Source organism: Lissotriton helveticus, chromosome 4_1 (genome assembly GCF_964261635.1).
Source record: "Lissotriton helveticus chromosome 4_1, aLisHel1.1, whole genome shotgun sequence".
Taxonomy (NCBI): Eukaryota; Metazoa; Chordata; class Amphibia; order Caudata; family Salamandridae; genus Lissotriton; species Lissotriton helveticus.
The window spans coordinates 198809584-198823251 of NC_136063.1; the positions used below are offsets into that span (position 1 = coordinate 198809584).

Below are 13668 nucleotides of genomic sequence, written 5' to 3' on the forward strand. Positions count from 1 at the left end.
GGTGGGGGAGACGAGGTGAAGCACGACCCCGGGCTCCGGCCATCTTGAAGATGGGGGGCCCTGCCCAATCACAGCTAGGCTCCTGCCCCCCTCCCACATGAGAGGAGCAGGCTAGGGGGTGTACCCACCCCAGGACAGGGACCTATTGGTCCCTGCCCTTGCCCTACCTGTAACACTCCTAAATTCAGTATTTAGGGGCTCCCTGAACCTTCCTTCCTCAGATCCCGTTAAGAAAAGAAGAAAGAAGATCAAGAAGAAGAATACCTGCCGTGCAGCTGCTAACAACAGGATGACCCCAACTGACTTGGCCCCAGCCCTACCAGCCTTTTGATCCTGGAACATGCTCCTGCCTAATCCCGGTGACTCCTGCGCACAGCAACCTTGGGACACCCAGAGAACCTGCCTGTCTTGACCCTCTCGAAGATTGGGACTCCCATCAGCAGAGGCTCTGCTGCAACAACACCCCCTGGTGCCAGCCAGGAAGCTCCGGAATAGCCCACTCTGCACCCACCAAGCCTGGCCCGTGCCCGAGTGATCCAAGACCACAAGGACGTCCCCCGGCGACTGGGACCCAAAGTCCAGTGCCCAAAGACCCTCCTCGACGAACCAGACGATGCTTGCAGACTCAGAACCAGGGGCCCCCCCAACCGCGACTAGCTGAGGGTAAGCTTTTTCTACGCCCAAAGACACCCCTGCACCCACGCCCTGCAACCCCCTGCGCCTACCTTTGGGGTACCTACCTGTGCTCCAAGATCCCAACTTACCTCCCGAAGTGGTGGTCACCCCTGAAGAGTCTCCGTCCCCGAGCCTGCAGCCTTTGTTCATCTTTTACCTTTCCCATTGAATAACATTGAGCGCCTGACGGCTCAAAAGCACCCTGCACCCCGCCGCCCGAGTGCCGCTGGCCATGCCACTTTTGTCCTATTCTACTTTCCCCTTTGCCCTAAGCAAGTGACCAGGAGCCCAGGTCCCACAGCCGCGTGGCCTGCTAGCCAGCAGCCATAAACCAGAGGCCCCCTGCCCCTCATTGGATAACATTGGGCTTAACTACCTCTGCACCTGGCCGCCCCTGTGCCGCTGAGGGTGAACCAACTGTACCTACCTGATCCTGGGGGACCCCTGAGTCAATGCCCAGGACCTTAACTTCACCAGTCGAGTACTCACCTGGAAACCGGTAACTCACTTACCTGCCATTGGATAACATTGACTGGCTTGACTCGAAAAATCTTGTGTGTGTGAAGTTTTGGAAACTCAAAATATTCATGTAAAATCACCAGAATTCGGAATCCCGAAGTACTCACCTGTGATCAGGAGAGAAGCCAGTACTGTACCTTGTGGCCCAGTACTGAATCGCAAAAGTAATCCTTACCGGGTTTACTAGTAACTTGTATTTTCTCCATAAGAATCCATTGTCTGCATTTCTATGAAATTTCTTCTAAGTGTCTACTTTTGAAAACTTTAAATATTCTTTAAAAATCATACGAAATACTGAAATGTAATTACTTACCTCTTTGAAGTTGAGACCCCAGTGTTGGACCTACTAGCTCAGTACTGGATTACAAAAGTAACAAGATCGTACTTTACCTGCAACCTGAATTGTCTCCCATTGGATAACATTGCCAGATTTTCATTGAAAAGTTTCTAAGTATGAACTTTTAAAACAGCTTTATATTCCTGAAAAATCACTACAATAACTAAAACGTTTATACTGAATTGTTTTCAGCTTAGACCCTAGGACTGAATCTAGGATCCAGTCCTGGAACTACCTAATCTACAAAGTAATCAACTGTACTTATATGATGAGAACCCATTGAGCTCAATGCTAAAGTGTGTTTAGAAAATGTGTTGCCTACTGCAACCCCTGTATCTATTGTGTTCACAAAGTTTATTGCCTTTCTGCAAAGTACTCATGTGAGACCTCTCAAATTGAGAGCAGAATATTTTGATACCTGTTAGTTCTAGAAATAAAACATCTATATCTTGGATATAAAAACAATTTAGTTCAGTCTTTGAGTGTGTGAACCTTTTGCTGACTGAGTGTGTACAACAAATGCTTTACACTGTCCTCTGGTACTGCCTTACTGCTCGACCAAGCTACCACTTTAGAGTGTAAGGTCACACCTGGCTATAACCTCTGCTATACCTCTGGGGTTTGTGGACTCAATACACCCTGCAACTTATTCTGGTCTAGTATATATAGAGCCACTTTCTCACAGATTAGTTTTGTGAATTGGGCTCAATGATTTTAGTGGGTTATTTAGTGTTTGGCAGAGAGGGTAGTTTGACATAAACTCGGCAGAGTGCTCTGTCAGCCAATCTGACAATCCCCCTGCTGTATTTGAAGTCAGGTGGATCACCATGTTTCTGCCAGCTATGTGCCCCGCTCATTCCACCGGAGGAAACATTACATCGATGGCACGACTGACTTGTGGTCATCGGTGTAATTATACAAAAACAAACTCACTAAAACATGAAACAGCTTGCTCAGCAGCTGTATGAAAATGGTGCTCTGCTGCCAGCTGAGTGCCTGTAGACGGCCACCAGCACTGCTTCCCCTATTCTCCCTGTTCCCCCCTGGGGAGAGGCGAGTCCCCGTCCCACAGGAAAGGGATGAACTTGAGCCGGGGCCAACTTCGGGGATGGGCTGCTGCTGACTCTCCAGTCTTTGGGACGCCTTGAGCTGGCGGTGCGGGGAATGGTGATAGTATGGCGGCCATATTGGGGTATGTTGACTACAGCCTGGCTTGCTCTCCCCCATGTAGCGCAACCATGGGAACAGGGCTAGTGGCTGGGGCCCTTGGATGTTGTTTGGACTTATCTTCGAACTAATCAACCAAAAGAGACCATAATGTTTTGCTATATAATATCATTATGTTATGTCCAATGTTATGCATTGGCGTCCTAGAAGTGGGGCAGTGAAATCTCATAGATTTCACTGTGCCACTCCTACAACCCTTGCTTGCGGGGGAACGCCCACCCTGCATCCATTATACCTGACGCAGGTAAAATGTAGCGCAGGAGTTTACGAAGTGACACATCTGACTCGACCCAACGGCGGCGTAAATGTGTTGCTAGGGCTCATAAATAAGGCCCTAAATGCCACTCATGGGTACACTGAAATCATGAAAATTTCACACATACACATTCTCAAACCTTGGCAGCCATGAGAATTACCCATACAGAGTTCATTGCTTATAAACACAAACACAGCATCCGGTTGTAAAACCCACATACAACTGATTGCCTAGAGTTTCCACAGTGATATTTTCTTTAAAAGCCATATAATTTGTACAAAGAAACTATTGCTATTTTTATTGTGTAAGGCTTTTCTTCTGGTTTATCTGTGATGCACCCTAAGTGCTTTGAGCTGAGACACAACAATAAAGTGTACGCAAAGTTAGCAGCAGAATAAGAAACCACCAGGCTGCACTCTTGAGTGATTTAATAAATTGCCCGAGAACATCAAAATTAGGTTTTGCACAAAAAAACACAAAAAAACGCAGCGGCGTCTCCCGAACAATAACACTGTTAGTTGCAGGCACGGTTACCATAGAGAGGCCGGTCTCCACTCTCCTGGCTGAGGAGTGATGGGAATGCAAATTAAAGGTCCCCAGCCCGCAAAAAAAGGTCAACAGGAGATGTGGGAGCTCTTTTTAACAGGACCGAGCAGCCTGCTTTTGCTGGTGACCTTTCAATGGAGTTATTGCCCCGGGGGCCTCTTCGTCTTAGACGCTGTTCTGCTATTTCTGCTGAGAAACAATGCAAATAACATTCGGTGTGCAAAGCGTCCCCTCAACGTGAATAGTTAATGACCACCATTGACGGGAATGGGGGCTGTAAATCAAGGCAACAAAAGCTGTGTTTTTATTGGCCATCTCTGTGAGGATGCGGTGAGGATGCTCAGGTGAAGCAAGTGGGCACATTTCTGAACACCATGGCATCCATCCTGCTGCTATGAAAACAACAGCAGCTGGTAACTTGTATTTCAGTGAACTTAACCCTTTCACTGACGGGTCTTTGCACACCTCGGTGCCGAGCTCTTTTCTTTTTTTTTTTTTTAACAAATAACGGCATTACATGTAACTCTTCCTGTCTTTGGGCACCGAAATAAATGTCAATTTTTTTGCACATTTAGGGCTATGTATTTGTACAAACGTGCATCAATCAATACTCCATTCCTGCCCGAATATATAATGAAAAATGTGGATGTTTTGTAGTGTAGTTCCTATCTTCCCAATAGGCTCTGCGCATTGGAATAGTACCTACAGCAGTAAAGGCCTAGGCCAGACGTTAACTAGGTCTACTACTGTCGATACTAGACTTAATTTTTGGGTTTGCCAGCTAAGCTCAGAGTTCGCTAGAAACTTTCTCGAATGTTCAGGAAAGAATTACCTCCCCTGATTAGACAAGAAGGGATTTAGTTTCTGACAACCATAGAACATGACAACTTTGCTCTCCCCTAATCAAGAGTCAATCTCGAGAGTCGTGTGAGCATAAGGCAATTATTTTACTCAGTCAGTACGTGCATTCTTAGTCTCATCAGAATGTAGAGAAAAGGAAGAGACGGGCGTGTTCAATAAAAAGGTGTTATTTATTGATCAGTCTCTTTTCTCATACATGAGAAATGGATCGATATTATTGCAATACTTATAGTTAAGTAAAGTGCATACATTAAAAGCAATAGTATAAAATAATACTGTAAAAACATTGATATGGTTTCTGAGCCATATGATGTTTAAAATGATTAAAATATATTTACATACACATATACATTTGACTAAACGTACTCAACTGGTGTTTCTAAATACGCCTACCCCGTGTACCTGACCTAAGTCTAATGCGTGGGCGGGAATAGAAAGTTACAGTTTAAGTTAAGTTTGTTTTTGCCAAGTGAATAACTAAAGAATTCTCTGTGAGGGGTTATTCAGTTCTGTACCTGGAATTTAGGATGAATGAGGAATGGTATCTCTTTCTCTGCTCTCGATATTCCAGGCTGCCTGCGAGGGCTGCCCGAAAGCGCCGGTGCTGGGTCTCTCGGCTTGAGATAGCAGCGCGTCTCTCAGCGCGTCAGGAAGGCGGGGCTGCTGCCAGCGGGGTCTGCTTCTGCTCTCGGCTTCGGCAAGTATGGCTGCTCCGTCTTGTCACCACGCGTGTGTTTGCATAGGGCAAGGTCGGCAATATTTATACCTTAAAGGTGCCGAGATTGACGTAAGGATGGACATAGGTACGTCAATAAAGATGTCATACGACTTGCTCGTTAGCACATTCTTTTGCAAAAGTTCTCTGTGAAATCAAAACAATGGCCGCACGGATTATCCAGGTTTTCATAGGTTTGATTTGTTATGAGAACGTCGTATGCCTTATCAGGGGCTGGAGGAATGTCGCTTGTCTAATTAGATCTCAAGCGTTATGACCTAATCAGATAACACGTTCCTGTGCCGTAGTGTGACTGCGTCAGATAACGGTATCTGCATCATGGGGGCTTTTCTTGCCTCATGGGCTGACTGTTAGTTAACTTGATAGTTAGTTTAACCAGAATAGGGTCAGGAATAGGGGGACTGATTCAGAACCTATAGAAATACACGACACCCACTCCACGCTAACTATGGTCATATCTACTAATCTATGCATAGTATAACATAGTACAACATACTATAGAGTATAGTGTATACCTTACCACCCCAAAATACATAAATGCATTTCGAAATTTTCAAATATACTGAAAAATTGCAGTCATATATATTGTATGCACTTAAGCTATGAATTAAATGCAAAAGTAAACACGCATTTGTATGCATTATTGCTTATTGGTATATGAGAAATACACATGAAATGGCTCTTAATATAGCTATACAGAAAGGAAGTTCGAGACCATCTCATCACATAATAAAATATTTGTGAACATCCCAGCGGGCAACTAAAGTTTTATAAAGTATCTAAAAATAGAAATCTTAGTTCTCTAGGAATAGTTTCTTACTTTAAGCAGAAGATCAGTGTCCCGGGAAAAAATATGTAGAAAAATATTTTAAGGGGCTTGCTGAAAAATATTGCTGTCCGTGAACTGGAGTGAAATTGTTCATGTGACTTTATTTTTAAAGTTGAAGGCCGAATTCAGGGAACGCCGTGTGCGAGTTTACTCAAAAGTCTCTATTTCTGTTCTGGAGAGAACATCATATCATTCAGGCTTTCGAAAAAACTGTCAACAGCTTCATGGGAAAGTTCCACTAAGTCGGAAACAGGGGTAACCATGCATTCGCGCGCATGATTGTCTCCATTGACATTCTGAATCGCATTGCTGACAGAAGGTCGTACCTGTTCGATGTTGCGAAATATAAGGACTAGGAATAGGATTCCTGCAATTAGTCCCTGGATCAGGGGAAGTCCGCCAAAAATCGAATGGACGAAATCTGGAAAAATACCCAGTATGGCTTTGAATGGTGTTAATGCCATCGAAAATACTGTCTTGAATACCTTTGAGACCCCAGTGGTATCAGAAATATTTAAGATTTCGCTCAGGATTTCCGCGAAATGTACGGGGGAATTAGTTGATAATAATGTATGTATCTCTGCAGTCGTCCTTGCGACTTGTAGATCATATGTTTCTTTTGATGACGTGAGCCTTGTAGGCGTCTGAAGAAGCACTGTTTTCATTCTGCTTAAAGTGTCTATTCGAATAGAAGTAATTTTCAAACTGGGCCATGCCCTTGCCTCCCTGTCTGGAAAGGAGCTGGGGAATAAAGAACGTCCACAGCACTTGACCTTCGCCGTCGTAGTGACTAGATAAGGAGTCCCGGGCATAACACTGCAACATCTGCGGTCTACAATAAGAATGTAACTCCCATTATAGAGTCTTTGAAAGAATGGTTCTATTTCAGTTGCAGGTGCGCCTTGCTGGTGACATGAAAGGTTGTATGAATTCCCTTCACAGGCTCCATGCAAACTAATTCCGTTACACAGAAGCGTGCCGCTTAGTGACATAGCACAATTGTTGCCACTAAGAAACACTTTCTGTCCTTTATTACTGACACATGCATGTGAATAGGGCAGGTTCCATGTTGTTTTAAGGTACCCCTTTCCCAATTTCTCGTACATGCCAGCCTGTATATATTTTTGGCAGTATTGAAACCTGAAGGTTGAGATTGGAATATTTATGATTCCGTGGATTATCCATTCACTGACAGGTCGTTCTGACATTGTCATTGGTAATCTTTCTAGTTTTTCAATGCTCAAGATTGTATAATCAGCACCCTTTTGCGCCATACCGATTTGTCTATCAGTAAGGTTAAAGATTTGGAATAGTGACGTTGTGTTGATTAAACGCCACGGCACATAGCCTGAACGCAGATTTTGTAACGTCCAGCCAAGCTGTACAATGGAACGCAATTGTGACTGACCATGTTGTAACAACAGTAAGTCTTGCGATAATATATCGATTGCTGAAGACACAATGCTGTCCAATGAAAAAATTCTGGAGGACAGAGTCATTAACCCATTGTCCACTACAGAAAGTGATTTTTCCAAATTAATACGATCAATTTCACGTATTCTCTCTGCTGTTTCAATTTGAGTAACCTTCCAGGCCTCATTGTATGCTGCATATACAGAGGCTGCTATGAAACGCTTTTGACGCTGTTTGCGTGGTCCCAGTATGAAATCACGCAAGTCAGCACCATCAGTAAGTAAAGTTAGGTGTTGCTTAATTTCAGGCAGTGTGGAAGTTTGTAGCCATTGAAGGCATAATTTGCCCACACTGTAGGTTGTTATTATCCCTGGGTGATGTCTTTGGGGATATCTAGGGTCTGGCCTGGTCATTTTGAAACCCTGTGTTTTATTCAGGAATCTATCTTGACAGTAATTTGTATCTGTGGGCCAGATCAACCATTGTTTCCAATCAGGATGTGTTCTGTTTTGGTTTAATATATGGTTTACGTCTATCTCTTCATCTGTATTAGAGCTATTGCTAAACATTGTTGGCTTTGGAATAGACGGTTTAATTAAATCTTTGATTTTGGCTAAGCCAAGACAGGTGGTTTGTTGAACAGTGTCATTTAAAAATATCATTTGTTCTGGGATCATGCAGGCTCTAAACAAAGCTTCTATACCCTGTACTTGCCATTCTTTTGTACCCCAAACACTTTTCAAATCAACATTTTTGTCCCAATAATCAAATCCAAAAGTATTCATTTTTTCAAAGAATGAATCTGAATATATCAATTTTGTGTTGGTTATCATGGTTTTCATCCCTGTCTTGTTTGACAATTTAAAATAAAATGTTTCAGCATTACTTATGTTAAAACCTGAAAAATATGAATATTTGTCATACACGGTTCTAGAGCTTCCTTTTGGAGGTGTAGCACAATGTTCCCATTGATTATAACTTAAAACATTTCTAGGTTGTGCAGATTTATGTAAAAAATGGTTACCATAATGGTTATAGCAATACATACTATCATAATTTGTAGAACCTTGCAAATAATCATGTTTTGTAAATTTAGCAGACATTACTAAGTCAGACATCATGTTGTTAATACTTTCGAAGTCCCAATCATCAGCAAATGAGTTTGGTTTTGCAAAGTCACTCAAGGAGATCTTGATTTGGTGTGGATATTTCAGGATCTCGACCGGACCATAAATTTCATAGTCAGTGTTGTCCCAGGCTACCCCACCAGGTATCGGATTGGCTGTGAAGTTGGCTGAAGAAAGTTCTCTTTTCTCGACGTGTGAAGATGTGTGTGGTTTGAGGACCAAGTTGATGTTCTGACTTGCTGTGTCCATTTTAGCATATTTTCCCTCAATGAAGCGTCCCAAAGTAAATACCATGATGAGCCAAAGTATGAGGATAAATGCACCAAAACCCACCCAAAATTCAATCCATGGAGAAACCAGATATGTTTCTTTCAGATGTTTCAAAAGTTCCTTAGCTTTGTCTTTAAAGGATTTTGATGATGGCTGTGTCTTTGATTCACTGAAGCCGTCAGAGGAATCATCGAAGTTGATGAAGTACCCGGATGCAGTTCTGTCAATTGTTCCAATTGCTTCAGGATTTTTGTTTCTTGCATTGTCACTTGGTACTTCATTGTAGATTGGTGTGTCTCTGCTAAATGTTTTTATTTGGGTTTTCAGAGGTCTTAGTTCTATTGCAGTGTTGCATAGTCGTTGATGTTCTTCTGTAGGCGTTTCGAATGTGATGAGCCTCTTTGTTAGGACCTCTGTACTGGTAGCAAACCTTGGTGTTCTGCTACTTATTGGGAGTCCACTTGGCCTACTGTTTGTTATCGGCCACATGTTGTGGTTTTACCAGGTCGATGGATACAACTCGGTTCTCCTTTTTACCAGCAAGTGGCGGTAGTACAACTGATCTTGTCCCGTTGACAGACAAGACAGGAACTGCTTTTCTGTAAGAAGGCCCAAATTCCTTCTTTACCGCGATCTTCTCCCTGACTAGATCCCCGACTTTTGGAATCCAGACAGGTCTTGCTGGGACAGGTGGTGATTCTTCAGTGGTTGTTGGCTGTATGTTGCTCAGGTCTTTTCTTGTTTTGTTTAAGTCCTGCAAAATAGCCAAACGGTCTTTGACATCAAAGGTTTTTTCTATTACCACTGAAGTCTGACTATCAAGGTCAGAGATTAACATCCTAGTTCCGAATAATAATTCGTACGGACTGAATCCCTTCAGAGAATTTCTTGGCAAGTTATTTAGACTACGTTGGACACTTATTAGATGTTTGACCCACCCAGCTCCCGAACCTAATATCCTTTCCATTATAGATTGCTTTCTGCCTTGGTTTTTTCTTTACACCATCCCGTACCCTCAGGAAGGAAGTGAGAAGATTCCCGCTGGGCTGTGCTCATTTGGCCATGTTTCCCCCCCAGGCTGGATTGCCTGAGTGAAAACAATGGTCGAACGTAGCATGCTCTTAGCGTATATGCCATTTAGACTCGCAAATCTTGTATAATAGTCCGGACGTCAGCCGAGTGCTGGTGATCTACATTATAAGTGGAAACTAGCCTGTATATGTTAATCGCAAGCCATTCTTTTTGCTGGTAATATTATCTGCCTTGATACGACGAGGTATTAAACTGCTTCTCTCCCCACTGCGATCTCTGTTGCAGTTTGGGCAGTTTTTTACAAACATGGTGTAGTGCAGGCTCATGCCTGGCCACCAGTACCGTGATTGTAATTCTTCCAGAGAATCTTTCAGTTTGAGGTGTCTGAGACCCTCGCCCATGTGTGCGTCTGCGATTAACAAGGTTCTCCTGTCCATGTTTGGAATTACTCTATCCCCCACTCCAGGGATTCGAGCAAAAGGGACGGAGTTTGCATCGATTATGTATGTATAATTGAGTGGATAGTTGATCGGTAGTGCTGAGCAGTCGCCGTTTGATGACGTTTTCACCGCCAGCAATGTTTCACCGTCAATGTATTTTAATGTACGCTTTTTTCGATCTACGGGAGCCGGTTTAGTGGCTGCCGCTGCGGCTGCTTCAGCCAATGAATTCCCCACAACGTGAACGCCATCACGTTGATGACTCAGTGAGTGTGTCACGTGAGTCTTTGGTAGTTCTTTTTTCAAAAGAGCTACTTGTTCCCAGAGCAGTTTCTGCTTTATTGGTGCATCTGTGTCATCTTTGTAACCGTTCTGAATCCATGTCTGCAAATCCTTGTTATATGCTTTGACGCAGTAATATGAATCTGACACTATAAGTGTCGGGAATTCGCGATCCGCATTATCTAGCGCCATTTTCAATGCTATTATTTCAGTTTGTTGTTCTGAATTAGTTTCTACTGAGTGTGATTTTGTTAATAGAGGTCTTAGTTTACCTCCGCGCCACACTTCTTTTGTAATTTCACATGTGGGGTTGTATGCTTGTTCTCCCCAAACGGAGGGTTGAGCATGTCCGTCTGTATAGATTACACAGGCGTAATGTCGTAGAGGCAGAATGTCGATTGGCAGAGGATACGTCTTTTCATATTTTAGATTTTTTAATTCTTCTAGTTCTTAGAAAATTGTCAACCAGGCTATACTTGATAATTCATATTCTACGTACAAGACTGTCAGATGGGCAATTCTGGATTTTTTAAAGTTGAATTTGTAACCCTCTGCGGCGAACCCAAGTATTATGGTGTTCACCCTTTTCAAGTGAGTCTCCAAGTCATCATCTGTTAAGTAAATGTCATCGACATAAGATAATGCTTCATCATCATATAGTTGTAGTAATTCTGTTACTCTCGCTGAGAATACCCCCGGGCTGTTCTTGTACCCCTGGGCTAACCGACAGAATTGCTTTTGAGTGCCATTTACTGAGAATGCAGTTAAATATCTGCTCTCTGGTGCTATGTTTTGACAAAAGAATCCATTGGAGATGTCCAAGGTTGTTTTGTATTTTTTGCGCACTATGTTATTCATTAGTGCAGCACTGTGTGAGTTTTGCACTGCAAAGGTTTTGCAACATGTGTTAAGGTGTCGGTAATCCAAAACTAGACGATATGAATTGTCTGGTTTGGAGACCGGAAACAAAGGATTGTTCATTTGTGAGGTGCAAGTTTCAATCACCCCCTGGTATTCTAGCTGATCTAGTATTTCATTTACCTGTTTTTTAGCTTCTTGCTTAATTGGGTACTGCCTTTGTGCAGTAGGTTGTGATTTTAACTGGATTTTGTGAGGAGGAGAATCCTCATCCCATCCTACATGATTTTTATATAAAGCAGGTGCTAAGGCCACTGCCCACTTTCTAGCAAGTGTGTATTTTTTATGAATCGGTATTTGATTCGAGAAGGCAGGCATAATTACTTCTTCGCCATGAGGGCACTCCCTGACAAACTCTGGTGGCCAGTCTTTTTCAGCTAGAAGGATAACCCTTTGAGAGGTTATCCCAAAATAGTCCCCTTATTTTCCTAGTCTTATCTCCCTCTATACGTAATGTTATCTCGTATATCTTGTGGGGCTTGCTAACTCTGGTGTCTGCAGTTTCCACTTGAAGGTATTCATTCGTGTCCACTGTCTCCAGATGATTCATAAGGACTTTGCGAGCTATGCTCACCTCTGCTGCGCTGTCTAGCATTGTCTGAGCCCATTCTCCGTTTTTCAGTTGTGTCCTCAGTATTCTCGGCATTTTTAACTACCTTGATACTGGCTACCTTCTTTTTTGGAAATTGTAATTTCTTTTTTAGCTGAGCAGGTTCCTTGTCTTTGGACTTGGCGTGCTCTTCTGATCGTCCTCTTCTTTCCGATTTCTGCGAGGAAGTCTGAAAAGATTGAGAGGGACGTGTATCAATGTCTTGATATCTATCAGGTTTTTTAATATTATCCCTATTTCTAAGGTTATATCTATTCCCAGAGGGGTCACTCTGCGGTGACCTCTGTCTTTGGTTTGGAGATTTCTCTCTTCGCCTGGGAGACCTCCCTCGGGACTGGAATTTCTTTTCTTTAGGATTGGATTGTTTGTTTCCATCCCAGTTCTTTTTTGGTGAATTATTATTAAAAAATATTTTTTCTGGACTTGTAGTCAGTTGCGGTTTTACTGGTATTCCACCTAGACTATCTCTGCCTAGTTCTTCATAGGATTTTTCTATGATTCTGGCAATTTCAGCTGGTTGGTCTGCTATATCTGTCTCTTTTAACCTCTGGCGGATCGCCACGTTTGCTGCTTCACCTTTTATGTTGGCTAATAATATAGCCGAGACCTGCTTGAAGTCTTTTAGTAATTTCATACCAAGAGTTAAAGCAGGTTCTGGACCGTATTCATCTTGAATTTGTTTTAGCACATCTGGTATTACCGAAATGGATGGAACACCGTGCGTTTTTGTGTAGATGGAAGCAAAGACTGTACCCCAAGTGTCACAGTCCTCAATGTGTGGTGCGATTCCCATTGGGAGACATATAGTCAGAATCCTGTGTTTTTCTAATGGGGTGGTGTCAGGAAACACCGCCTCTATTTGGGTGATTTTCTGTGCCAACCAGAATGGTATTTGTTCCCGTTTAGCTGGAACTTTACCTAGGCAGGATTGGATGTTCTGTGGTGTAATTTTATTTGTGTTCCCCTGGTGAGGGGTCAGCTGTGGAAGTTTAATCGCTGGCTGAATTGTTGAAGTCCGCATTACATACTGAACTAATTGTCTATGAATTTTTAGTAGTTGTTTTAGCTGTATTAACAGCTCTGCTGCAGGCATTCTTTCGATGTCTGGATGTGGTGTGTATCCGGCTAAGACCGGCCACGTTGCTCCTGGTCTTCCTAAAGGACCGAGCCTTGTAATGTGATTATTATGTTTTAGGGCGCCATCAAATAAGAGCAAATGCTCTTGGAATTTGAGTGGTACTTCCACCTCCTCGAAAGGAGTGTACGTTTCAGGAGGTTCCTCTACTTTGTAATAGTGGAAGTACTTTGTTACAGCATTTGCTGCCGGAAAATGTATCCATGAATAGTATACCTCTGTCTGCCGATATTCGTGTGCCTCAATTACGAATATGACTCTGCCACCTCTAGGTGTCAGTCCATTTTCTATAGGTTTTAAGGTTATAGATCTCCTTTTAATGACCGGAATGAGTATTATATCCGCGTCTGCTGCTTGCATGGTAGCATCAGCATCTGCGAGTTCAGTTGCTAATCTAACTGCCTCTCTTTCATCATCACTCTCTGCCATTTTACAGACAGCATGGTATTATGTTT

At 43.0% G+C, this 13668-nt stretch overlaps 1 protein-coding gene across 1 annotated transcript in view; it reads left to right on the plus strand.

The window, feature by feature from the left end:
* Window positions 1–13668, plus strand: part of LOC144827102 (uncharacterized) — a 466306-nt gene that overhangs the window by 45904 nt on the left and 406734 nt on the right. The gene's annotated exons all lie outside the window — the stretch shown is intronic.